The 27,783-nt window shown below is 44.4% G+C and overlaps 1 long non-coding RNA gene across 1 annotated transcript in view; it reads left to right on the forward strand.

Moving 5' to 3' along the window:
* Window positions 1–27,783, forward strand: part of LOC118528377 (uncharacterized) — a 105,838-nt gene that overhangs the window by 46,100 nt on the left and 31,955 nt on the right. The window contains exon 2 of the long non-coding RNA XR_004913608.2: window positions 17,850–18,930. This is a non-coding gene — a long non-coding RNA (uncharacterized LOC118528377). The remainder of the gene's footprint in view (window positions 1–17,849; window positions 18,931–27,783) is intronic.

Genomic DNA, 27,783 nt, shown 5'->3' on the forward strand with positions numbered 1-27,783 from the left:
AATCCCATTCTATGTGCAACAGAAAGAGAGAGATGGATAAATGGGCCAAGAGATGGATCAGTGGAGAGATGCAATCTGTAGGCCGGCTTTTTGTAGATCCCATCCTCAGGGGATTCTTGGATCTTGACCAGATTCCTTTTTGCTCATAGTGAAGCACTCTATTCTTGTTCCAATTCTGTATTAAAGCTGGAAAGTCATCTGGGGAAACAGAACTGAAGAGAGATTATATTTCACACAACTGTGGAAGAACTGGGATTATAAAAAAGTAAAGTTGCAAGGCTACCTAGGATGGCTTTGTGCATTTCTGAATAGGTCTTAGTACCTGTCGACAAACAGACAACATAATAAAAATGGAAATGTTGCCACATGAGCACATTAATTTTTAACCTTGGACTCACAGTGCTAAAGGCTAACTCACTGGATACAGATAAGGAAGGTGGAAGTGCTTTGAAAACATAAAACACTCTTCCCTGGAAGTCAAGAGACATAAAAAAGGGAGGGAGAGAGTTCAGGCAAAGGAGTCCAAAGGCAGGTGGAAGGTTCTCATCGGTTCTTCCTTTTCTCTGCCCGTTAGCATGGAGGCAGCTTGCAGTGGGTTCTGGGCAGCCCAACAAAAAGAACGACTATCATAAACCGAGAAATGAGGCCCAAAGAGATGGAAATGAACTAGGAAGTGGAAGGAAAGAAAAATCTTATTTGGCACATAAAGCATTTGTAAAAGAGTTGATTTGTTTCTCAACACTGAAGTTAACACATTTAATTGAGGTAATCCTACTGTGGTTTCTGCCATGCAGGGGTCCCCATTCTCCAACAGTGGCCATCACAGACCACTGCATAGACCCTGCGAAGAATGCAACCAGAAGGTCCCAAGGTATATAGATGTAAGCAAGAAGAATAAGGTGCATTTGCATTGAGCATAAACTGTATCCTCATCATGAACATTATTGTTCTTGGAAAACCAAACTGGGCAAGAGGAGGCTATCTATTTTCTGAGTGCTTTGCTCTGTACACATACATGCACAGCCCCTTTAGCTCTTAGGAGGTTCCATTTTGTTTGGACCATATCGGTTTCCTGACCTGTTAGAGAAACGTCTTGCAGTCCGCATTCAGACACAGTATCACCTCCCTAACTGGTCCTGATGGGTGGAAGGAGCTGTTTGGATCCCCACAAGATAGAAGAAATAGGATTCTAGTCCTTTAAAGCCTAACTCAACTAATGGCTCTAAAGTGTTGTCGACAGAGGACCTATAGGGTCTTGGAATTATTGTTTTGTCAAAAAGCAGTAGTAGGTGTTTATATGTAGGAGATTAAAAGAAAAAAATCTAGGGCGCCTGGGTGGCTCAGTTGGTTAAGCGACTGCCTTCGGCTCAGGTCATGATCCTGGAGTCCCTGGATGGAGTCCCGCATCGGGCTCCCTGCTCAGCAGGAAGTCTGCTTCTCCCTCTGGTCCTCCCCCCTCTCATGTGCTCTCTCATTCTCTCTCTCAAATAAATAAAATCTTTAAAAAAAAAATCTAGTACATGGTCCAATTCTATATATACACAAGAATTATTTGTAAATAAGCACGTTGGTTGAATGGGAGAATAAATTATGCAAATGGTTGTATACTGTGTGTTCCTATATGAAATTTAAAAATCCCTCTCCCACCCGGATCTTTAAAACATTTCTAATATTTTTCTTAGCAAGCCCTGTCAGGGATCTTCAAGATTTACAAACTCTGCTTTTCTCCTTAGTGTAGAACCTAAAATCTTAGCCTGTTACACCCCTTTTTCCACCAACAATTCACTGCATTCTTTTGTTCTGCTCCTCCCAATAGGGTTTGTGAAGTGAGTCTTGGTCTTATCAGTTCCTCATATTCTCCCAGGGCAAATATGCAATCCCTTGTCATTTATTGGTTGTGAAACAGATGATAATGAAAATGGCAAATGTGGAGAAGTTATAAATGTTCAGAAATAGTTATTCGAATCTGAACCCCAAATGCTTTATTTTCTCAAACAGCTTTCATGAGTACTCGAATAATGTTCCATTTTTTCCCTCAAGTCATTCTGGGGGTCCCCAGGGAGACGTTAACTCCCAGGGCTGCATCTCTTCTGCCCTGTTCTCCCAGGCCCTGGGGTCTCTCATGCTGACCCTGGCAGGCATAGCCATGCTCGAAGGGTGCAAAGATCTGTGGTAGAATGGGAGAGAATGCTCCCCCTCCTTGGGCTGCGCTGTGCTGAATGCGAGGCCTGGGCTCTGCTGAGCGAAAGCCTTTATTGAAATAGCTGTTTGAGAGACTTTGGTCCTACCATGCTCTTTCCCTGGAGCTATCTAAACACGTGGCCCGTGGGGTTGGGCCGGGCGTGGATAATGGCCGCGCTGCCGGAAAGTGGACTCCTCCCGTATCCTCTCTGAATCCTAAGACTCTGTTATTTTCTTGGGCCCTAGTCCTGGCTCCTTCCTTGCAGAATGAGCGGCTTTCCGGAGCTCCTCGGTCTTCCGCTAGAGCCTCTAGAGCGGAATTTTGCCTGCTGCTCCGCCAGGTTGCAGTGCGTGCGCCCAGCCTCTACCCTCCAGCCGCGCTCCCGGGAGGCTGCTCAGCCCTCAGGCAATAGACACTCACTAGGCAAGAGCCGCCAGCCCGGATCCGAGAGCTCGGAACCCCGGCAGCGGGGGGCCGCGGGGCTCAGGCCCTTCCGTACGGCCATGGTCTCTGGTTCCTCGTTCTCAGACCGTCACCGGCAGACTCGTCTGTGGGCTCTCTGCCCTCCGGTTTATTTCTGAACTTGGGGTTCACCACACTCTCCCCAGAAGAGGTCAGGTGTGAGTACCTTCTCCACGAAGGTCTAGAGAGGCAACCGTGAGGCTCTGAAGCCCAGGACCCCCTGAACGGCTGCTCCCCACCGCCTTCAGTCTTGGCCGCATCACAGGCACGGCGCCTTTGAGCCTTACCTGACAAACCTCCCGAGCATCACCTGCCACCGATTCCTGCTTATCGTCTCGCAACTTTGGAATATAGCAAGATCGGAGTTGATGAGGCTTTATAGATTTCCATTTTCACACCAACAGGGTGTGTAGCCAGTTATATGTAATTATTATTTAGGATGAAGCAGATTTCAACTGCGTGACTATAAACATACAATCTAGGCTATAAATATCTACAAGGAATTAAGAATTTTCTCCTATGCAGAAAACAGCTTCAGATGTCATGACTGTGTTAGACACAGATAAGAGCCAAGTTTAAGACGAGTAAAACATTTACTCGGACTGCCGCTAAGTACGCATTTGATTTAGAATCCAGGGTTATGTGTCAGTTGTCTATGAAATTCATTGCTTTAGCTTTCAGTTCCCCCGTTTCTCTTCTATTTGTTGCCTTTCCCCCGTTTTTCTTCAAAACTCTCTTAGCATCTTTCTTAAGCCCACCCCCACTTTGGTTTCACGTCTCCTCAGAGACCGAGTGAGGTAGTCCATACAGTGCTTGGTAGCATGGAGGTTCCACAATGTTGACTTATAAATTTAAAGCAACATTTGCATAGTACCTGAAGGAAGTTGATTTATGAGTCAGTGTTTGGTAAATACTCTGAGATCTTCATATTAGACGCAAGATCTAAGGGCACTGTATTATTGCTTCACTTTATTTGTCTTTTGTAAAGCACCTGGTACCATGACAATATTCACTAGGTAAATAACAAATGAAATGAAATACACTTCCTTCTCTATTTTAATAATGTACTATTCATGCATTTTTTCCCCCCTGGAACAAAGAATCATTGTAGTAGGTTGCTCTGCCAATATTAGGCTGATATCTTATTGCAAGCAAATAAAGAGATAAAATGGCATGCCACAGGAAGAGAGTTTCTTTTCAAAATAAAGGAGAACAAGGCAACAACACAAAATATGAAAAGCCAGGAAATGGTTCAATGGATTACAAATATGAACACAGGTCCCTTGATTTTCTATTACTATCCCTGTTATAAAGGAATACCTACATGTCCAGAGCAAAGCTCAAATTAGTTTCTTGATCAATTCTATTTTATTTTAAAAAATTCATTGTTCTTCTCTGAATGATCTTGTCCCTAAGAGAGCTGACAGAGGTGTTTAACAGAGCAGAACCAGGAGCGCCTGGGTGGCTCAGAGGGTTAAGCGTCTGCCTTCGGCTCGGGTCATGATCCCAGGGTCCTGGGATCGAGCCCCACATCGGGGTCCCTGCTCCGCGGGGTGTCTGCTTCTCCCCCTCCTTCCTGCTCGAGCTCTCTCTCTGTCTCTCTCAGGCGGATTAAAAAAAAAAAAAAATTAACAGAGCAGAGCCATTGTGAGCCATTTCTAGTGGGCACTGAGCTACCAAATATTTTCCTCAAATTATAGAAAATTGCCATTTGTAGAGTCCACCTTATATTTAGCTTAATTTAGGATTAAGCATCTGTAACTTATTGTTAGGACATCCGGGAAGTGTGCAAAACTCTATACTATAAATACTATCTCTCTCTTTAGTCCCCATGGTAGCTCTCAAGAAAGTTGTTTTGGAACCATGAGAGACGATGGACTCTGAAAAACAAACTGAGGGTTCTAGAGGGGAGGGGGGTGGGGGGATGGGTTAGCCTGGTGATGGGTATTAAAGAGGGCACGTTCTGCATGGAGCATTGGGTGTTATACGCAAACAATGAATCATGGAACACTACATCAAAAACTAATGATGTAATGTATGGTGATTAACATAATAAAAAATTTTACAAAAGAATGTTTTAAAGATAAAAAAAAAAGTTGTTTTGGTCCCATTTGTAAAGATTTGCTGATGGCCAAATGAACTGGTATATAATAAGAGTGAAAAAATGGAGGTCTTCTGTCATGCAATGTTGACGTTTTCACCCAAATTTGCCACCAGTTGACCAAAGATCCAGATGGTGGTATCCAAGTGGGATCCAATGGAACAGAGAGAAAGGGCAATTTCGTCTCTGACTCCTCTGGCTTTGGCTAAAGATCAAGAGGCTGTAATAACACAAGCCTTGGAAGAAGTCCGGAATGGCCATATTCTCCCCACTAGGATTCCCCGGTAACACTCAAGTAGCATACAGTGTCTTATGTTTAAAACAGTAAAAAATGGACATAGTGGACATTGCGATCTTCTAATGACTAAATATAACTGAGGAGCCTAGGGTTTCTGAAAGATCAAGGGAATGTAATAGAACTTGAATCTTGTTTTTAGAATCTTTTTAAGTTAAATCTTATTTTAAGAAACCGAAGTGAAATTAAGAAGGCTTCCTAGCAAAGGCAACAGCTGAGCCTTGAAAGATGAGAAAGAGGACATTGGAATCAAATTGAATAGAAGGCATTTTGCCTAAGGGAATCGTGTGGGTAAAACAGAGAAGTGAGAAAGGACATGGTGTGCTTATATGTTGGCCAGTGTTCTCCAGTGGTCCTAGAGGTAAGACAAAGCTAGAAAAGTTCCCCCAAATCCTATTCTCCCAAATTGTTGGCACTGTTGTTCTTCCTCCCAGAAATCTTCCTCACCACCACTACTGAACTGAATGCCCTTTTTTCTGTGCTTTCAGAATCCTCCGCCCTTGTCCCGATGTAGTTCTTTGTGCAAAATATGCATTTACCTGTTCTTATTTGACTTCCTCTCTGTTTTAAGCTCCTTATAGAAGGGACCTTGTCTTGACCACTTTGGTCTCTTCTTAATGCCCTGGGCAGTGCTTGGTAGGCACTTAATAGTTATTTTTGGAACTTCATGAATAATGCAAGCTTTTCATTAAATAAAGACTTCCAAATGTTTTAAATTTTTTCAAATGCCTTAGACGGGACTTGTTATTGTTCTAAAGGCTAAAGTAACATTAATAAATGCGGCTATATTTTATAATTAAACTACTAAAAATAAAGCTTACTCTAGACCATTATAGAGAGAACAGAATACAATACCAAATGAGTACCTTTTAGATCCACCTAAAGGATTTATTGAACACATTGTTCAAAGGTCCTCTTTATAAAGGAGTTTCACATATAAGGGGACTCGCCGGTGTAAGGGACCATTTGAGCAGTAAAGGAACGGGCAGAGCCCTTACGGTCTGCTAGGGAAAGACCGTGTTGGAATGAATCCTGGTCCTGAAGTCGAAAACCTTAGGACCCAGCTCTAGAAATTGCTAGGTGAACCTCAGCAAGCTACTCAGTCTGAACTTCAATCTCGTATCTGTACGCCCAGAACCATAACACCAGTGCTGTTTACCTCACAGAGTTGCGAAGATAAGATAATGTAGAAATGAGATGATAAACTACAAAGAATTATCCTCCTTATCATAATGGTGTAAGAAAGAAGTCGCACTGACCTCCTGAATACTAGGATGTCTTTTGTCCACCGGTTAAATAGATACTCGACCTTAGGACTTTGATTTGACATTCAATCTGCCGATTGTACCCTGCCGCGTCTTTCTAATCTAACAAGGAAAAGAATACAAATCGCTAGGAGAGGAATGCAGGGTTGTAAAATTTGTCCTTGGCAGGATACTTTATACCCTCTGGTATTTTACACCAAATCCCAGAGTCAGGGTCAGCCTCCAGGTAGTTCTCGTGTACGGTTTATCGATAGCTGCGTGAAAATCTCCAATGACAGATTCTGGCCACGGTGATGTTGAGTGTTGGCAGGACAGGAGCATGGTTCTCCAGACATTTCTCCCCTTCTCTGCTTGTTTCCAGGCTGTCAGGGCTTGGCTCTGGCCAACATGTTGAAAGGCCTGGCCAGTTTTCCTTCCAGGCTGTTCAGCCTAGGTTGGAGGGAGGATTGGCGTGTTTACCAATCTTGTATCTCCACTGACCGTTCTGACAACATTTAAACCTGAGAGGCGTTTGTCATTCCCTGGTGGCCCTTTGTCTTGGCTTATGACAGATTTATTATCTTTGACCTATGAAACCCAGAAAGTAGAGGATGGGTGTTTGATTTCACATGCCAGGTACCATTGACTTTAATCATCTTCTTGAAATCAGTCCAGCGCTCAGGGATGAGGGACTGAAGTCTCAAATCACCCCATAGTTTGGACACTCTTGAAAACCAGTGTACATATTACTTATTCAGTATTTGTCAGGAAAAAGACACATTTTGCTGAGCTGCGCTTTTCTGATAGGCTTCATTTAAGATTAATTTTTTTGGTAGATTTATAATTCTGACAGGGAAATAGCTATAAGATGTAAAACGTATAACCAGTCAGGGCTGGAACACATGCCATCTAATTTCCTCATGCACTCTGCTGAGCTTGGGGATGTGTGAGTCCTCCTCTTGGTGATTGGGGATAGACTGAAAACAATGGAGGGTGTGAGTCAGTCATAGGGCAGATCATAGGACTGAGAGTTGAGCACTTTTTTCAATTGCAAATCTTTCTCCCTAAAATTCTGTCCCATTGATTGGGTCCTGTCTGGTGTCATTTAGTTTGCATAATAGTTCAGTCAATTGGGGAACAAGAGCTTTACAAAAAGCTTCGAGCCATGCATGCAAGCATCCATCCAGTATGGGAAAAGGAAAGGTCCTGCAGTAAGAGTGGGCACGACAGGCTCGATGAGCTTACAGAGCAGAGCAGGGATTTTTAACCTCACTCATCGTCCTTTCAGAGTAGGAGTTAAATCTCATGAAAACTGTGGACCTCCTCTCTGAGGAAAAAAATATTCGATTGTAGGGGATTCATCAAGTATTAATGGACAGGTTTAAGGACTTCTATTCCCTTGAGAAGCACAGATAAGTAAATATAAGTCACTGTGCAGTAGTAGATTCTAGCTCTGAGAGGTGTCCAGGTGCTATGGGATCACAGAAGTGCCCCACTTTTCATCCAGAGGGAGGACCCGATGGCCTCACCAATAGTCCAGCATGCTCTTGGAGCTGTGTTTGTCAATGGTGATGGATTTTCCTTGGCTTAGCAGAGTTTTCGTGGTGGGTGTGGGAGAGGGCAACAAAGTCAACAGGCAGATTGGCAAGAGTCCAGGATTTGGGATTAAAAGCTTAGGATTTAGTTCCTGGTTCACCACTTTCTAGTTGTATTAAATGGACACATTACTCAGTCTCCCCACGTTCCAGGTCTCAATCTGTAAAATTAAAATAGTGACACGTGCTCTGTCAACCTCATGGCCAGGGAAGGAACCTTGTGGGGAGAGGGAGCAGGGGGTAGGGCATGTGCAACAGTAAAGCTCTTCATCAACTGTAATGTCCTATAAACATAATGTGTTATCACTATGCCCACAAGTACAGATATTGGAGGAACAGATACAACTCAGTTAAAAAGGAGACAACCAGTTGCATCCAGGGACTTCCTGTGGCTCATGGGGACAGAAGGACAATATGGGCCGCCACATAGAACTAAGCTTATAGGTCCCCATGGGACAGAAACCGTGCTCTCCATTCTGAAGCTTGACCCACTGAAGGACCACATTCAAAAGTCCTGAATGTATTGGCAAGAAAGCCGAATTTATAAATTCAGAGAAAATGATGAGTAAGAGTTACAAGCCAGTGGTTGGATTAGTAGACATCCACTTACTTACTTTAATTTGGTTTTATTTTTTAAAGATTTTTATTTATTCATTTGACACACAGAGAGAGAGAGATAGTGACAGCAGGAACACAAGTAAGTGGGGGAGAGGCAGAGGGAGAAGCAGGCTTCCCATGGCGCAGGGAGCCCGATGCGGGGCTCGATCCCAGGACCCTGGGATCATGACCTGAGCTGAAGGCAGACGCTTAATGACTGAGCCACCCAGGTGCCCCTAATGTGGGGTTTTAAAAAACCAGGAGACTATAAAAATTTTGTCAGCATGCCCACCCCTCCTCAAACCATCCATTCTCTTTCTTGATCTCTTGTGCTATGGTTGAGAAGTGGCCTGTGGCTTAGCTGGCAGCCAGGCATGGCATGAGGTAGAGGATGTGGGGATCCCAGTCTCGGAAACTCAAGTCCTGGGTGTGAATCTTGGCCCTACCATCACTTAGGAGCTCTGGGACAATGATCTAATCAGTGCCTCAGATTCTTTGTCAGGAAACAAGATAATATCCAGTTTGCCTAGCTCACTGGGTTGTTGAAAGCTCTAAGCAAACAATTTTATAAACTCTAAAGAGCCAGCCTTATAAAGTACTATTGTTATTGTGTTCATAAATGTGCAGGTCTATCAATGAAACAATCAAAAGGGAGGAAAAGATACCACATTACATGTTTACAGATTGGCTGCCTAATTTGCCTTAATTAAGCACTTATTAGAATGCGTGCCTGCCTAGTTATGTTTGTGGAGAATGTGTCTAGAAGTTTCTGATCACCATATATCCCGGAGCTCTGCGCGGCTGTAGAAAGGAAGGCAATCTTCCACTGGTGATTTTCGCATTTGGCAAGAGGGACTAAAGTTTGATTTTCAAGAAGATATCAAATACATTTTATTCTCTGTAGGAACAGATACCAAACCCTCCTCCCTCCATACTTTCGCCCATATGCTCCCTCGCAATTCTCCCTGCCCTCCTCCTACTTGCCCTTTCTATCTCCCCCGCCCCCCGCCTGCTCGCTGTGTATGCGCAGCCCAGCCGTGGCAGCTGCCCACCCAGATGAATCCTAGTGGATCCTCGTGGCACTGTATCCATAGGAACCTGCAAAGAACCAAGCAGCCTCTGCTTTCCAACCCACGTATTTGTGGTGTGGCCAGACCCACTGAAGGGAGTTTCACCACTGTTATGACCCTTACGAATAGACAGTGCAGCAATTACCAGCTTTGGTGCAGATACCGGGATGTAAAACTATGCCCAGCAGGGGCCATTATGGGCAGTTATAACTCTCGCCCTATTCACCCGCTCCTGGGATCCTGCCTCTTCCTCCCAGCTCCCAGCCACACGAGGTATGTTCAGTTAACTAGAAAGAGAATCTTCAAACTGGGAGCCTCTTCTTTCATTCAAGGCTCAAACATGTACTGTAGACTAGATACTGCACTAAGGATGAGAAGAAAACCCAAATAAATGATATGGTTCCTAATTTTAAGAAGTTGATAGTCTAGTGGGAGAGACAAAAAGGCACAGAAATAATTATGTGACAAGTGCTATTTCATGGCCAAGCACTATGGGGACCATGGGAGGAAGTAATGAGTTCTGCTTTGGTCTGGCAAGGCCTAAGAGAGGAGGTGAGGTTGACTTGCACCATGAGAGAGGACTCATATCCCACATGGAAGAGACGAGAATGGCATTGCAGGTGTAGGAACTGGCAAGAAGGCAGGCCCAGGGTAGCATGAGGATGTTCCAGGAGTGGTGAGGGTCTATTATGGCTGGAGGATTCAGTGGGGCAAGTAGGGGCAAATGAGGGGACAGGTGGGCATGGCCTAAGTTGTAAAAGGGCTTGAGAACATGGCCAAGGAGATTGGGTGCCAAAAGGAGCCAAGGAAGGTATTTTTAAAATACTACTTTGAAAAACTCTAAGTCTGTACAAATTCCACTGCAGGTGTTTATGGTGGTGAGTGACACCATTAAAATGTCTTTTGGGGCAGTGAGAAATGGCTTGGTGGGTGAGGACGGGGAGGCTATGGGAGGCAGGGAGGCCAGTTCAACAGCTGTTGCAAAGCTACAGGCAGGAAGTGAAGAGGATTCCAGAGGGCCAGGCAGGACAAGAGAGCAGGTCAGTTGGATATTAGATTTGGTGGGGCCCCCGGGACTGGCTGGGTAGAATGGTTTGGGGTGGCAGGGATGATGCTCACTCAATGGGGATGGGGAGACAGTGATGTGGACAACCAATATGGGGGTCCCAGGGGAAGCTCCCAGGGCGATGGTAGAGCATAGGACTCCCCTTTTCCACTTAAGACAGCAGCTCTTAGCCAGAATTTGAGTTCAAGCACTTGGAGTTGGGAAGGGCCAGGAGCAGAGGTCAGCAGGCCTGCGTCCTGGGACCAACCTTTAAAATTTTTGAAAGCAGCTATGTATCCCTCCCTTAGTTTTCTCATCACCAGAATAAATCCTCTCCACTCCTTTAATCTTCCCTCAAGGGTCTGACGTAACTTGTGTTGATCTGTCCTCTCTGCTGCTTTCCCACATCCCACTTAGAATGCAAAGCTCCAGGCCACAAACACAGGACTCTTTCTCAAGTTATACATATAATTATATATTTATGTGTGCGGTGCACACTTTATTAAAGATTACTGCAATTCCCACATTTAACACCTTATAGTTATTAAATGCCTACTTTTCCTGAAAAAACTTTTACTTCATTATTTTTCATCTCCCCACTACATATCTACTTCTGATGATCTATTTGCCAGCCCTGTCCACAGTTATCAGGGCCTCTCTCAGGAGTCTCAATAGCAAGGTTCCACTTCTCATGAGCCTCAGCGCAGAATTGCTGTTTGGGTAAAGTTCCAGAATCTGATTACATTAAGGGAAGAGATTCCTCTGGCAAAACATAAAACGAAGGAACAACCACATCCTGTCAGGAGGACGTTGGTGGTCCGGCAAGGTCTTCTAGAAGGTCCAAACACGGATTTTGTACTTGAAGGTTGTGCTAGTATCTTGGAGAGGTTCTCTGTCAACACAGAGAATATGGCCTGGGGAAGAGGCTGTTTCCTCACAAGACTTTGCCATTAGGAAGCACTGACTGAACAAGTACCTCACTTAACCATTTGAGGCCTTTGGAATACCTGGTCTGACAGGCAAATGGAAAAGACATGTGAATTTTAGCAAGTGCTTGAGTTGTCTCCAAAGGTACCCACAGAGATGTTCATTGTTTCAGAGAATCCTTGAATGGGCCTGCAGGTTAGGGCTTGGAAGACCCTCTTTCCGCCAGCCTCAATCCTTCAAGAAGGGCTCTCTCGCTGCCTCAGAGCCCTTGAGGGCCAGGGTCTGTGAAGGCGCCTGTGACTTTGGCTGCTCCTCGTCTACTGCATCCCACTGCCTCCTTGGGCTCTAGCCGCTCAGCAAGGCCAGGTTCCCTTGCTGCATCTCCCTGGCAATTTTCTCTGCTTTCTAGGACCCTTCAATGCCTCTACTCTTTACTCCCCCATCCTTCCCCCTAGCCAAGCTTTACCTTTCTTAAGCGGAATTCCTCATCTAAACCACACTACTCAGGGGCAATTTTTAAAATTCTCTCAAGAGCAATAAATAACTAGTATTGTTCTAGATGTATAGGAGAGAAGTTAATGCATTAGACACAGTGCATCTCTTAGGGCACTGAGGCTTAATTCTGCTGTGGAACTCTAGTTGAGAGAGACTTTGGGGCTTGTGGAATATTTTTCCAGCTTGGGGGTGGAGAAGCTCTAGTCCTCTCAATCACCCCCTCCCCCATCACCGATGACATTGCTCCCAACATTGCTGATTGCAATCAACATTACTGATTATGTTGGGGATCTTCTCTGATGTACCAAGAGCTTAGATTTTTTAGAAACTTTAGCCAGAAAAAGATTCTCCCTGAGTTCTTCCATGCAAAACCCAGTCCTGATGCAATGTGTTCAGGACAGAGTATTAAGGAATTGCTCAAACCAGGGAAAGTCAAGAGGAGGAACATACTGAAGGAGAAGATAGAATTGTCATTCTGTGACCTTTCAGCGAGAGCTATCCTCGTGTATTTCAGGGTCTGGCAAGTAGGCAAGGAGTAGGTTGTCATGTACTTTAAAGGATGCAGGTGTTAAAGAAAGTAATGCTAGCTGCTGAAGCGGACAATGCCCAAACCCCAGTGACAAACAGAATGCAAATTTATTTCTTGCCCATATCACAGGCCAGTGTGGATAAAGGTAGGGGTATGTCTCTGTCACATGCATTGAAGTCAGGGACCTAGGCTCCCTCATCGTGGGCCCAGCCCTCCACTCTGGCTCTAGAGTCCTTTCCATTCTGCTGGACTATGAGGAAGGAAGAAGGATCACATATGGGAGGTTTTCATGAACCAGGCCTGGAAAAGACACAAAACACCTGGCTCGCATTCCATTGGCCAGAACTCCGTTCTCTGGCTGCAGATAACTGTAGGGAGGCTGGAAAATGTCGTGTCGCTGTATGTCTGGGAAGAGGAAGAGAATGTGGGTGTCAGTGTAACCGAAGTTTGGATGTTTGGGGCCTTAGGTTGTGGCTCACAAGGATACGAAGTACTTGTGTGAATTAGCATGGCTCAGGATGGGCAAACTTATGAAGTAATGAGTTCATGGTCACTGGAATGTTGGAGGACAAATTCCTGTCATTTCTACTCCGGAGCTCTATAATTACAGTTCCCAAACAACATAGCAATTCCTCCCACACTCCTGCTCCTACTTTCCCTGTGGCGTGAAATGCTTGGTTCCTATTACAGAGAAAAGAGGGGGTCACATGGTGCTACCTCTTCTACAGAACATCTTCTGTCATCTTTGTTTTCTTCTTTTCTAGGATAGCAAGATAGATGTTGAGGTGACCTTGGTGGTCAGCAAACAGGATCTGAGGACCCCTCTGCGGGGAGCTCTGCGTGTGGAGAAGGCAAGACTGCCCATTGCTGGAAATATGCATCTGGGGCAAGAATTATCACAGTTCTTTTGTACAAATGGAGTAATTCGGCTCATCTTTTTCCTCTAAGCATAACATTCTAGAATCCTAGGAGTCTGGCATTGGAGAAGACATTAAAGCCCCCGAGTCTGGTCCTGTTGCGTTGTACGTGAAGAGGAACAGAGGATCAGGCCCTTTGTCCGTAGGGTTGGATGGCCAGTACGGACAAAGCACGGTGAGAGCCTGGGCTCCGAGCTGCTCCTCCCCTTGATCAAGTATCAGGGCTTCCATGTCCTAATGATATTATTCAAATAGTCTTGGCCAATTCCACTGATGTTCCGACCTGAGAGAGCCATGCAGAGAGAAGGAACTGTGGGAGGCAGGAGACATGGGATCCAGTCCTGCTCTGCTCTCAGCTCCATGTGGCCTCGGCCATGTGGGTGGGCCTTAGGTTTCTCATATACATACACTGAAGAACTGGGATTAGATCATGGTCTTCAAATCCTATTTCACATAGGGAGGCCCAGTATCTCAACTTTTGTTAGAAATTTCTATGGCTTAAAATGGTTTGAAAACCATTCTTTCCACTGGCGGAAATAGTCTGAGGTTCTTTCGGTCTTTAAAAATTTTCTCTTTGAAATGTACTTTACGAATTTCATTTTTAAGTCACTTTATGGGTTAATTGACAAAGACAGACACAAAGCTATGACAAGTTAGATAAACCGAAGTTTGCCACTGCTTCCCGCAGTTGCAGATTCAAAGGCCTTGGAAGTCAGGTAGGTAATATAAAGAGGCAGAAGTTATGGGTTGTGTCCCCCTGCCCCCCCACCACCCCAAATTCCTACACTGAAGTACTAAACCCCAGTACCTCAGAATGTGACTATTTAAAATAGGGTCTTTAAAGAGGAAATGGAGGGGCGCCTGTGTGGCTCAGTTGTTAAGCGTCTGCCTTCGGCTCAGGTCATGATCCCAGGGTCCTGGGATTGAGCCCCACATCGGGCTCCCTGCTCCTCTCCCATTCCCCCCGCTTGTGTTCCTGCTCTCGCTGTGTCTCTCTGTCAAATCTTTAAAAAAAAAAAAAAAAAAAAAAAAAGGAAATGGAGTTAATAAGAGGTCATCAGGGTGGGACCTAATCCGAGAACACTGGTGTCCTTGTAAGAAGTGGGAATTTGCTTGCAGACCTATCTAGAGGAGACATCATGTGAAGACAAAGGGAGAAGGCAGCCATCCCTAAATCTAAGAGGGAGGTCCTGGAAGAAACCAGCCCTGCTGACACCTTGATCTTGGACTCCTAGCCTTTGGAACTGTGAGAACACAAATTTGTATTGAAGCCCCCCGGCCTGTGTAACTTGGTTATGGCAGCCTTAGCAGACTAGTATAGAATGTGCGTGCTTCTGTGTGTGTGTGTGTGTGTGTGTGTGTGTGTGTGTGTGTGTGTAAAACAAGAGGGAGTGGCAGTTTTGAGTGTGTTTGTCCTGGCTGAAAGGGAAAGGTGCTCTTGAGTTCCTGATTTTTCCTGGATCCGTGTGGGGATATTAGCTCTGTGTTGCCAGATGTTCTATAAGAGAAGCTGGACTTTTTATATGTGAAATTTCCCAGTTTTTAAGATACATGGGCAAACAAAACACGTCTGTGGGCTGAATTTGACCTACAGACCACCAGTTTTGACCAGTGACCCCGTGTCTGAGGAAACGATTTAGAAGTGACCTCATAAGGTGGAGTGTGACTACAGAGCGCACACGAAGAGACAGAATCCTGGTGAGGTGCCAGGACACCTGGCAGGCTTTCACGGCCAGACTATCTTGCTGTTAGACCTTGAGCCAGATCTCAGTTCCCATTCTTGTCAGATGAGGAGACTGAGCTCGTCTCTGCCCGCAAAGGTGATTGGAAATTTCAAGTCTGAGTGCCGTGCTCCGTAAGCATCAGAGAATTAGGGTCAAGATAATTACTCTCTGCTTGGCTATACCCAAGAATAAGTGCCTGATCTTCTAAAGTCACAAAGAGAGAGACTGAATGTAATTAAGGATTTAAGTGCACAGAAATAGATAAAATAGCTCCATGTCTTAGAAAAAGCTGCTCAAACTGAAAGAAAGCAGAGGAGTTGCTCCAAATGAATGTCATTAAAAGATTGGCCAAGGAGGGGGAGAACTTCATTTCATCATCAAAATCATCATGGTGCTCTTTCGCTTTGCATCAGAATGGTCACTGCCAGGTTTTCTTGGCTCCCTTTTGGTCAGCATTTCAAGGACAAAGTATGGTAGACATGGACTAATGAGTTATCGAACCCTTAGCATGTGCCAGAGACTTGACCCAGGCATTTCTGCTGTGACACAAAGTAACCCTTCCCAGAAAAGTTTGTCATCTGCAAAACCCGGTACAAAAATAGGATTTATGGGGAGAATAGGACCAAAGCAGACCTTTCAAATCTCAGGCAACTCTGATGAACCAAAACAATCCCTGAGGAGGTCCCTTGGACCACCTTGGCAGCAGGGGAGTGGCTAGAAGCTGCCACAGGGATATTAAAATGCACAAAAGCAATGGAGAGGAGAGGCTGGGAAGCCTTGCATCGGACCAGGGCTGGCATGGGTGGAGATAGGGAAATGTAAATGGGCTCTGAGTCAGTGGGGCTATTTACTGTCAAGGTGGGCACAGGAGGCAGGACAACCTCACACAAGCTAAGAGCCCCTGAAGCTGGGGTGTGCCTACCGGACAAGGGAGAGCCCCGGATGCAGGTGCTCATTTTAAAATTTCCCTGGACGTAGCAAAATCGTTGCTGCTAATGAGGCAGCAGCGGGGCCTCAGTCCTTTTCCGTTCCCACTGAAGGTTATGGCTCTGCTCCTGCTCTTGCAGCTCCTCTTGCTTAGGAAAGCCCGCCTGTGAGATGGTGAAAACCCATGTGCCATTTTCACGTTGCAATGTGAGCTTTTACTGTGCAATTATGTGGTATAATGTGCAGTTTTCGCATTAGAGTGACACCATTCCTCAATAACCAATCACTGATGGGGGGATTCACGCTACAGAAACACACGGGGGAGGAACAGGGTGTCAGTTAATTCCCACAACGCCGGAGTGCTGCAGCATGGGTTCTCACATCCACGCGCCTCAGAATCACCTGGAGGGGGGCGCCTGGGTGGCTCAGTCGGTTAAGCGGCTGCCTTCGGCTCAGGTCATGATCCTGGAGTCTGGGGATCGAGTCCCGCATCGGGCTCCCTGCTCGGCGGGAAGCCTGCTTCTCCCTCTGACCCTCCCCTCTCTCATGCTCTGTCTCATTCTCTCAAATAAATAAAATCTTAAAAAAAAAAAATTACCTGGAGGGCTTGTTAAACAGATTGCCGGGTTTCATGCCCCGGGTTTTCTCATTCAGTAGGTCTGGGGTGGAACAGAGAGTTGGCGTTTCTAAGAAGATCCCAGGTGATACTGACATTGCTGGCCTGGGAACCACATCTGAAATCCACTAAACTAGAGGACATGGATACTTGGCAAGATTTTGTGATTTACCCAAGATTTCTGCAAGAATGGACCAAAGCGGGGCGGGGGGAGGGGGGTGCTAAATCTTCGGCCTAGTGAGACCGGTATGTTGGAGAAATTGACCTTCGATGATCTCTAAACACTTCAGAATGCGCTGGGGTTGGTTTTTGTACTTAGCAGGCAGGCAGGGAGCTCAGGCAGTCAGTGGGGAGGGGTTTGGGGTTGGTAGCTGCTCTGCATGGTTGTGGGGACCTGAGGAGTCTGTACCTCCACCTGAGGGCATGCTGTGTGGTCTCCTGTTTTGTTAAGACACCTCCCAAAATTTTGGTATCGTTTGCTCTTTAAGAACTTACATCTACTGTGTCTGTTACAGTCCCACCGCCCCATATACAACCTTCCTGCTAAGGCAGCCGATAGGCAACAGCCTAGGATTCAAACCCAGGCACTCTCATTCCAGCATCCATGTCCATCCCCAGCCGGCTGCACCACCCCCTAAAGAGTTTCCTGATGGGAGCCAAGGGAGGGGGGTGGTCTACCTGTGACTGGGCTTGTTTCAGGGAGATGCAAGACAAGGTCTTAAAGTTGTGGCTGAATAGAAAGCCCAAGTGTGAGAACCACTATCCAATTCCTTAATAATGGACTTTACTCGCTTTGTTTTTGAGGCTTTTCAATTTGCAGGGTAAAGGTGTTGGGGTATAATTATAGAAATGAGAACTTCATCCATTTTCATTATGAAAAACCAATTGCAGAAAGTTACAGTCGATTACTACATTAGGATTGTGAGGTTATCCTGAATTAAGAATGGGGAAAATGTGTTATTAAATGCCTCTAAATATTTCAGATGTTCCCCCACCCAGAGAGCATGACATGACAGAAGCAGCTTTGGAGTCAGGCAAAGTGGAATTCGAATCCACGCTCCGTTATTGTGGGAAGTTATTGGTCTAGTCAAAGCCTCTCTTCCCTCTTCCATTAAACCTTCAGTAGGTTATCGTGAGGACAAAATGGCCACCAGTAATGCCGACATTCTTCTGATAGCCACAACGTCCTGAGGCATAGACTAGCTCCCTCTCTGGTTTCCCTATGGCATCACAGTGGATCCAAGAAGCTTCCTATCAAGTGGGTTGCATTCAACCTTGCACCTGCTCTGTAAGGGCCAGAAACCAGGCAGCAATGCCGTCTCAAGACGACAGAAGTGGATGCCTCCTGGAAATTGGCTTGGCGGAGAGGTCTGGTTCAAAGCAGCCATGAAGCTGGCAGTTTTCCCTAACTTTGTACTAACATATATACAAGGACATGAAAAAAAAAAAATACTGAAAAGATAACATTGGAACCACCAAATTCCAGAATTTTGAAGGAACTGAAGATAATTACCAGGCAGATAGAGACGACCAAGAATAAGCAGTACCACTTTTCGCTTAGGTCATAGGCCTACTTTGCCTCCATGGTGGGGAGCCCCAGGGCCTCTACCAAACAGAAGGCTTCCCAGTGCCAGGAAGGAAGCACAGGGCCTCTTTCTGTTTCTCCCTCTCCTTCTCCCACCACCACCTGTCCCTCTGCTTCTTCTCCCCACTTAGGTTTCCACCTTGTTATAATTTAGGCCAACATCCCACATTTCAGAAATGAAGTGCCCAGGAAATAACGGCATGTTGGCAATGGTCCGAGACCTGTGGAAGACACACTCTACGGTGACCCCCAAAAAGTCACTCTTGAACAATCCTGTCCCCTTGAGTGTAAGCAGTACCCCTGACTGACTTCTAGCCAACAGAGAACGGTGAAGGTGATGGATGTCACCCCAGTGATGACAGTACAGAGGGAGGGTCTCCTGCGGCCTTGAAAAGGAAGTCGCCATGTTGTGGGAAAGCCTGAGAGGGGCCACCAGCAAGGACCTGCAGAGCAGCCCCCAGCGGACAACCAGAGAGAAAGCCGGGCCTCCGTCCCACAGCTACTCCGAGCCCAGTGCAGCCCACAACGCTGTGAGCTTGGAAGAGGGCCCCGAGATCAAGAAATGCAGCCCACTGACTGCCTGATTCCAGCCCCGTGAGACCCTGAGCACAGGACACAGGTAAGCCAGGCCCAGACTCCCAACCCGTGGAAGCTGTGAACAAATGTATGTTGCTTTAAGTTGCTGTTTGTGGTTGTTGCGTAGCGAAAGAGGAGTAATAGAGGGAGTTACAGGGTATGAAGTAGGCATTTTTTGGGAAGAAAGAAACCTGGGAGCAGAGCATGCTGGGAATTAGAGTGACTAATTGGGTCATCAGATAGTGGAGGTCAGAGGAAGGTGCCACCTCAAGAAGACCGAGGTAAAGTCTGTGGGAAGTGGAGCTTTGCCTGGGAGCTGTAAATATGAAAACCTGTCTTACAACTGTAAATCTGATAAGGAGATTCCATTACGGTGCCTGTGACCCGACGTGGGGGGAGGGAAAGAAAATCCACTTTTCAAAAACCTACCAGGAAATATCCAGGAACAATATGAATCTTCTATAAAATCATAATGGGAAACTAAAAAGAAGCCTTCCCACTGAAAATATTAAGTTCTTCTTTAATCCGTTAAATTTTATTTCAATAAAAATCTTAATGGAAACATTCAGATTTTGACAAAATTGTAAATTTTTCAGAACCACCATCACTTCGGAGAAGTTAATATACTTTCAAAAAAGGGAGGCTTTGTCTTATTAGAAAATTAAACATCTTAAAACTATAATAATTGTAATTATATAACAGTAGTTTACAAATAAGCAGGCAGATGATGGAACAGAAGTCCAGAACAGACCCAAGGATAAGTAGGTGTAAGCCCTTGTGCATTTGTTTTATTATAGGAGAAACATTTTATTTCTAATCACTGGGGAAAGGCTGAATAGTTTATAAATGCTATTGGGGAAAATGACCAACCCATTGGGGCAAACTATATCACCACCTTATACATGTCTCACACAAAAATAAGTTCTGATTAATTCAAATTTAAAAGATGAAAATTTTGGGGTGCCTGGGTGGCTCAGTCGGTTGAGCACCAGACTCTTGATTTTGGCTCAGGTCATGGTCTCCGGGTTGTGAGATTGAGCCCCACATTGGGCTCCATGCTGGGCTTGGAGCCTGCTTGGGATTCTCTCTCCCCCTCTCCCTCTACTCCTCCCCTCCTCTTAAAAAAAAAATTTATAGGTGAAATAAAATATGGGTGAATATTTTGGATGTCTTTGGGGTAGAAAAGGCATTTCCAAGCGTGATATCAAAGCCAAGAATCATAAAAGAAAGGATTGTTACAGTTGATCACACAATGAGAAGTTCCGTATGGTATAAGATTACACACGAAAAACTTGAAAGGCAAACAAATGGAGAAAAAAATGTAACATAAATGCCAGGTGTTAAACTTCCAGCTTTTATAGATCGATTAGAAAAAGATAAACAGCCAATTGAAAAAGTAGGGCAAGGCTATAAAGAGGCAACCACAAAACACACCAGCCTTGTTTGCTTTGCCCCATGCGCTCTTTTCTTTCAGAAATCTCCATTTCTAAGGCTTCCAGGAGCAGCGATGTTGGGGGTACCATAGTGCTGGCCAGCGTGGCATGTTTTTGGGGAGACGTACAGTACTAATCTTTTGTCAAGGTTCTTTTTCTTCCACAGTACCCAGGAATTTCAAGTGATCAGACCCTCCTTTTATTCAATACTATCACTAGGTAGAGATTTTACGCCCTGTCTACAATCTCACTCTAAAGAACACATTACTAAAGCCTGTTTTATTAAAAAAATTTTTTCAAAATGAGTATGGATTTTATGATTGTGAAAGCAGTTCATGCTTTTTGTAAAAACATTCATGCTGTTAAGATGTAAAGACAGTAAAAATACCCTTATCTTGCCATCCAAAGATAACTTGTATTTTCTTCATGTGAGTGTGTGCATGCATGAAAGCACATACATTCACACAAGCATGTGCTGATTTATATTTTTACAAAAATGAGATCATACTTTTTCCCAGTTCAACAATATATCATGGACATCTTCCCATGTTAATAAATGTAGATCTACCTCATCATTTTAAATGGATGCATATTATTCTTAAAAATGAATGCACTATAATTAATTTAACCAGTCTCCTACTGATAAATTAAGATTTTTTTCCTTTACCATTATAAAGAACTCTGTAATTGATTCCTTACGCATATATTTGGCCACGGGTCTGGTTATTTCCTAAGAATGAATTCCTAGAACAGAGATAATTAGTCAGCTGTCCTAAGGGAAGAAAGAGCCAGACAAGATGATATGATGCAATAACAAGCTATAATGTTTGGGGAAGAGAAAAGATTGTGAGTTTATCACAGTCACTATCACTTGAGTCTGTGCCCAGCCCAGCCCTCTGGATATATGTTTGGGTTCCAGGAGAGAAGCTCCAAGCAGTACTTTTTCTAAACCCTTCAACAGTGGGGTCAAGGAAGGAGGAGAGGAGAGAGAGCTGCTTCCCTGCTGCTTGGCTTCAGGCTGAGATGCAGCCCCGTGGAGGTCCCAGGGCTGGCGATCTGAGCAGGGGGCACCCCCAAAGGAATGGAGCCTGTCTGTATGCACGTGTGAGAACCCCCCTGGCACCACCACACACACAGAACAGGGGCATTTTCGGGGGCTGGTATGGGCAGGGGCCAGGGAGCTGTGAGTCATTAGGGTTGCCTGATCCTATCTATACCTGGTGGCAGGAAAGACAAACACGTGGGTGTGAACCGACTGTGTGTGCTGAATACATCAAAAATACTGAATATGTACTCAGTTTTTAAGTACATACACACGCCTTGCCCTGTCTGTACTTTTATAGTCTATGAATGTACCTTGGGGCTTGTTCTCTCCGACCTGCTGTGCATTCATAGCGAGGTTAAGCCCTCTTGGATTCTATTGGCAGCCATGTGCCAACTCAGCTATATAGGATTTAAATTTTTTCACCTCCATTTAAAATCCAAGGAGATTGGCTCTCTCAAGCGAAGGCTTTAAGTAACTGATAATTATACAGATCTCATGTCTTTTATTGTTATCCCCATTTCTTGGAGGAGTGCCTTCCCACAGGCCAAGTAAGTATTAAACAATGAGGAGCAACCACAACTCCGAAGTAGGAGTATGGCCGGCAGGGCTCGTGGTCACGCAGCACTCATCCCCCTTCCGGATCACTCCTCCTGCCCTGAAGGCCAGTTATACAGGAGGTAGCTAGAGACCCATTGGTTCAGCCCCTTCCCCAGCCCAATATAAATCACCATTAGTGAAACCAGTCACAATAATCTCCTCTTGCTTGGCCTTTGGTTGAAGGGTGGCGAGTGATAGTAAGATGTAAGGGGAAGTCTACTGAAGCTCAGTTTTCCGAATGAAAAGACAGTCTCCTAAGAAGATGTTTTTCTCCTACCCCTTCTACTTCCCCGTGATGGGGAGGTGATGCCTTAAAGAGTGAGGACCATGAAATGTAAGTATGAGGATGCTAAGATGATGGATCAACAAAACAGTGCCTGGGTCCCTGAGGGCATTGGGAGCAAGTGAGCCCCTCTCACAATTGCTTATCTCCATACTTGCTCTTAAGAAAAATGAATTCCTAGGTTTTAAGGCTATGCTAAGTTTGGTTTTTGGTTACACCACCAAGAGCATTCTTAAGTGGTACATGGAATAAATAAAACCAGAGTGACTTGATTATCCAGGAGTATGAACTCTGGAGCCAGATTGCCTGGATTCAAGCTCTGTGTGCTAGTTTTGTAACTTTGGGTGAAACCTTCTGTACCTCAGTTTCTCTATTTGTAAGATAGAGAGAATAGTGCCTACTTCAAATTGTGCAGCGTAGTCCAGAACAAAACAGCAGCTTGACTTTTTTGTGGGATCAATACATAGGTGTCCAGTCAGAAAATTGTGCCTAGATTATTTTTAATAAAAGAATGCAAAATCCGATAACACATTAAGTAAACTTAAAGAGGTGTTTGAGAAATGGTTTGTAATTTTTTTTTTTCAGCTCTTCTCATAATTATTATGGCCAAATGTAAAATCGTTATTCTCTGGGATGGTCTAGAATGAATGTTGGGGATTTTCCACTCTCAAAACAAAAAAGCAGAGTTATTCCACAAGTCTTAGACTTAATCTGTTCTAAATAGCAGAGCCTGTTTTATAGCTATAAGTTTTTTTCTCCCCCAGAAATTTAATTCTGAAAGATTTTGCACTCTTGTTTCTTCTGGTTAGAGCTTTTAAAAGATTCATCAACAAACAACTTATGTTAATGAGATGTCATGAGAATTGCAAAGGAAGCAGGGAGACCGTCTTTGCTCTCCTGTTTTTAGTCTTGTACATCAGTACAGGAGATCTGATGTTCTGCTTTTACAGGTGGGTTTATTAAGCATGAGGCATTGGACAATCATATCTTGGTTGACCAAAACTCAGAGGTCTTTCCATGCCATTTCTGATGAGCAGGTTGGTACTTGAAAAGAACAAGGCAAAGACCCATTTGAATTCGGTGCTCATGAATACACTTGGATTGTCTCTTATGGGGTGTCCAGGCTTCTGACTCCTAGTGAGTGGTGCTTATCTGCTAAGTCATCCTATGGTAAAAGAGCATTGAGGTAAATCCAACATTTTCTCTGGAATTGCTGCCTTTCTAACTCAAAGGAGAAAGGTAGTTCAGGGTTTTGGCAGTTGGTAATATGGGAGCAACCATAGGCCAACTCCTCCAGCTGCTAATCACAGCTTGGATGTCATTTGCCTCAGGCAGCAACAAGGGTGCATGAAGCCCCCATGTGGTGCTTGCCTTTGGATTCAAAACTCCGATTATGCTGAGGCTCTGAGTGTGGACTTCAATCTTATACTTTTGCTTGAAGTAACAAAACATTCACAATAACATTCCATTTAGATTCATGACTCCCTTCTGCCTTCTAATTTCATAATGCTCTCATGATGACTCAGGAAACAATCCTTCCAGTGAGCCAACATTAGGTATCCCATCCCCTGGCAACAGAGGCCCAAGTGTCTAATGAATCAGGGAAGAAGAATTTAAATACAGTAAAGCCACCTCAGTTTTAAATCCAACGACCTGAAATCGGACATTCATAAATAGAATCATAGAAGGTCAGAATCAGAAGGTAATTTAATGATCCCTTTGGCCAATTGTTCTCAAACTTTAGTGGCCACTGGGATCACTCGGAAGGCATGTCAGAACGAAGGTGAAGGCTAAGTCTGGGGTGGGGCCCAGGAATTTGCATTGCTAACAAGTTCCCAGGTGAGGTTGCTCCTGCTGGTCCCCTGTACCACGCCTCGAGAAACACTGATTTAGACAACTCCTGCCCTTTACAATGAAGGAGGTTGGAATGCAGAAATTGGTAGAGTGTCCAAAATAACTGCAGAAACGAAGGAGATAAAACCAAATTAATTTCTTTTGAGTTCAGGTTAATTGCTCTTTCCATTTCACCATTAATACCACAAATTAACTGTATCCTCAATAATATGTATTTGCTTGGGAACAACGGGACATTAGAGCTCACCAATCTTGGCTTTCCCACTAGGTAACGATTGACTTTGGGAAGTCATGTAACCTCTTTATTGTCAGTTTCTGTAAAACGAGATAATAGTACTAGAACTGTAGGACCTGCCTAATAGAGCGGTTGTGAGGATTAAGATATACTACTTTATGAAATCCTTAGAATCATGCCTTGGAAACTACTATAATTACTATTAAATACTAGTTATTTCCAATTAATTGGAAAATATTTTATATTACCAAAGTTTCACTTTCTCTAATCAAACTGGTGGTACAAGAACAGAAAAGGTGACTACAAGGAAAACTTCAGAAGGTGGCTAATCCTAAAGCTGGAGATTTAAAATAATTAGATTTTAGGTTTTAGGTCTTCTAGAGCATCTACTCTATCCCTCTCTTCCTATGTGGGGAACAGAGAAGCTAGAGAAAAATGAAGGGACTTGTCTAAGCTTTTAGATCTAATTACCAGCACTGCCAGTTCTAGAGCTCAGTTTAATTCATTACTTTCTTGATCTATGCAGTAGATTTGAATGTAGCATTATTGTGTCGGCTTACAGATTCGTCTCTATTGCCAGGAATGTATCTGAATCATAGAGCTGACAACGGACCACCACTTCAATCTCATTTTTTCTTTGCTCTGAATGCCTTTTTCTTGAACCCTTTGTGATTGTTCCTGCATACAGTAAAATGGGAAGACTTTGTTTCCATTAAGTTCTAAAAATACTGGGAAGAGTGTTTGAACCTACCCCAGTTATTCTACACTTTCTCCCCCGTCTTCCTTGTGTTGAGATGAGTCAAAGCCATGGAAATCAAGTATTACTTTAAATGAGTCCCTATTTTTAAGCTGAGTATCTAAATTGCAATTTGGACAGCAAAAGGTTAATAGTGTATTAAAAAAATTCCAGCAGTCCACAAATCTAAGCATAATTATGTATGAACATGAGGCTTTTATTGCTGTCAAAATTAATCACTTTTCAACTTCCAGCTGTTAAAACCCTTCTGGCAGCTCTCCAAGCAATTCCCCTACAGTTACTTTTCTTTCAATTAAATTCTGGTGCAGTTCACAGGCTCCTGTTACATAAGCAGCAATTTAAAAATGGACTTCTTGGGGTTTTTTTTTTTGTCTTTGCTGGAAACTAGGAAATGACAGAAAGTGCAGTTTGCTTCGCTCACTCTTTCAGTTCAACTTGCACTTAAGCTTCAAGCCTACCAAACAAGCAATATGGGATTAAAGTATTAGTGTTTATTATAAAGCACTTTATGTGTGTGTAGTGATTTGTAATAATTTTTATTAGCCATTTCTCTCAACTGTCCTCTGAGGTAAGCGAACGCTGTTGTTTGGCTCTCTGCAATCCCACCCACTTTTCTTTCCCCACCTCAGAAACTTCGCGGGAAATGTGGTTTACAAATCTTCAGGGGTAGGGTTAGTCCCTATGTCAGGCTACTGCTGATTTCTAGGATAGTGCTTACACTTGCCCCTCCTGGAAGTGTACAGGTTTGTTGTGGTGGGAATAATCCTGGAAAGAGAAGCCATCTGCAGTGTCAAAGCTGCCCGGCTTTCTGGAAGCTTCCGGTGGCAGATTGTACCCCCCCCGCCCTGATTCTGGAAGCAGCTGCAAAGGAGCTGGTGGAACATCGATGGGCAGAGGTACAGGGCAAACTCTGGCCCTGTGCTGAGTAGGAATCCTCAGTGACATTCAGAAATGGTTCCAGTTCACTAGATTTTGGTTTATGAATGGAAGGGAGTCCACATCTTTGCATTCGCGTGGCACAGAACTGAGGGCTTGCACACACGGATATTGTATTGGCATTGCTGTCTTTCCACATATCCTTCCTGGGATTCCCAAAGAATAGCCCTTCTATCCTTTTTCCAGAGCTGTCCAGGGATGAAGGAGGACTGAAGCTTTGCTCTTGCAGGGATTGGAGATTCTGATCCCTCTCATCTTCCCTGTGCTATCAAGGCACGTGCCCTTCGGCATTTGAGTTCATTTAGTTTCATTTCCCTGGCTCGTCTCTCCCAATTCCCTCCAATGGTGCCTGCTGTCTTTGAGTCTGGGGTGGAGAGCACCTTCTCTGGTCACTCCAGTGGATCTTTGCACCTCCTTCCTCACTTGTGCTGTATCATGTTATATGTTAAATGCTGTAATGAGCAGGGGTCTCCAGCTTGCAGCCTCTAATTTCTGCTCCCATCCCCTACTTTCATGCAAAATTAACACATTTCCAGATGCTGATTGCTTCCTGAGGTTTTCTACCGGATAGCAGCAGCTGACAGGAGATCAGAGACTGGGCAGGGAGTATGGAGAGGGCTTTGTGGCAGAGATAAGAGTATGGAGGTCTTGGATGTCAAAGAAAAATAAGAATGCAGCAAACACCTTGTAGAGCTTGTCCATTTTATCATGAATATACAGTTCTATGCTACTCTGTATTATGTGGTTGGGAAGACAGACTGCATGTGCGGGGGAAATCTTCATTCTGTTCTCATCATCCAGACTCTCAAGTGGCTTGTCATTAAAGACTTGGGTTTTGACAACCTGAGCCAGTCATCGTTCAGGACATTGAGCAAGATTCCTTGTCCAAATAGAAGCCTTGCTGGTTGGTGGCCTGGGGAGTCATCTGTGCAACTTTACTGTAGCACTATTCCCTTGAGGCTACCCTGGTTGATGATAGCTGCAGGTCAAATCCTAGCCCACGCGCAAAAAAATGGCTCCAGGCCTGGGCACCTTAGAGAAGGGGCATATTCATTGAGAAGTAATCAGATTCTCTGCATTGCAGTGAAAAATTTGTCAATCCCTCATTCCTTCATAAATTACCTGGTTAGTTTGCTCTACTGTGACGGAGTTGATTTACTCCAGTCAGGGTAATTTTGACCAGTGTTCCTGAGCCTGGCTTGACAGCCTAGAGTAGACCGAATCAGGATTAAGATCAGCTCTGATTTAACACCCAGAGGCTAAGACTCTTCCATTGGGAAGCTGCCAAGATGTCCAAGATGGAAGTCATGTTGAGAGGGCCAAGGCCAGGAAGCACTGCTCATGAAGTTTTTCCCTTTTCAGTGTTAATATACCTGGTCTTTGCAAGGCAGTTCCTAAAAACTGCCACATGCATAGTTTTTAATTGACTTATAAAACATATGCATGTATATTATTTCCAACGCAAATACTTTGCATGTATTTTGTTTTCTTAGTTTGATATTCCATGGGTGGTTTGGCCAGACTTGGTGTCCCCTAGACCTTTAGATTCCATGACTAACTCCAAACATCTCACCGAATTCTGCCCAGTGGTGATTAAAAACAAATACATATGCAATCAACAAGTCGGGGAGAAAAAGTTCTGTTTGGAGTTAGAGTCATTTTGTATTTGGCAAAATACAGTTACACTAATTTCTATTGCTTATTCCATCTGCTTTCTGGTTTAAAATGTCCTGGATTGCTTCAGACTCTGTATATG

Source organism: Halichoerus grypus, chromosome 2 (genome assembly GCF_964656455.1).
Source record: "Halichoerus grypus chromosome 2, mHalGry1.hap1.1, whole genome shotgun sequence".
Classification (NCBI taxonomy): domain Eukaryota; kingdom Metazoa; phylum Chordata; class Mammalia; order Carnivora; family Phocidae; genus Halichoerus; species Halichoerus grypus.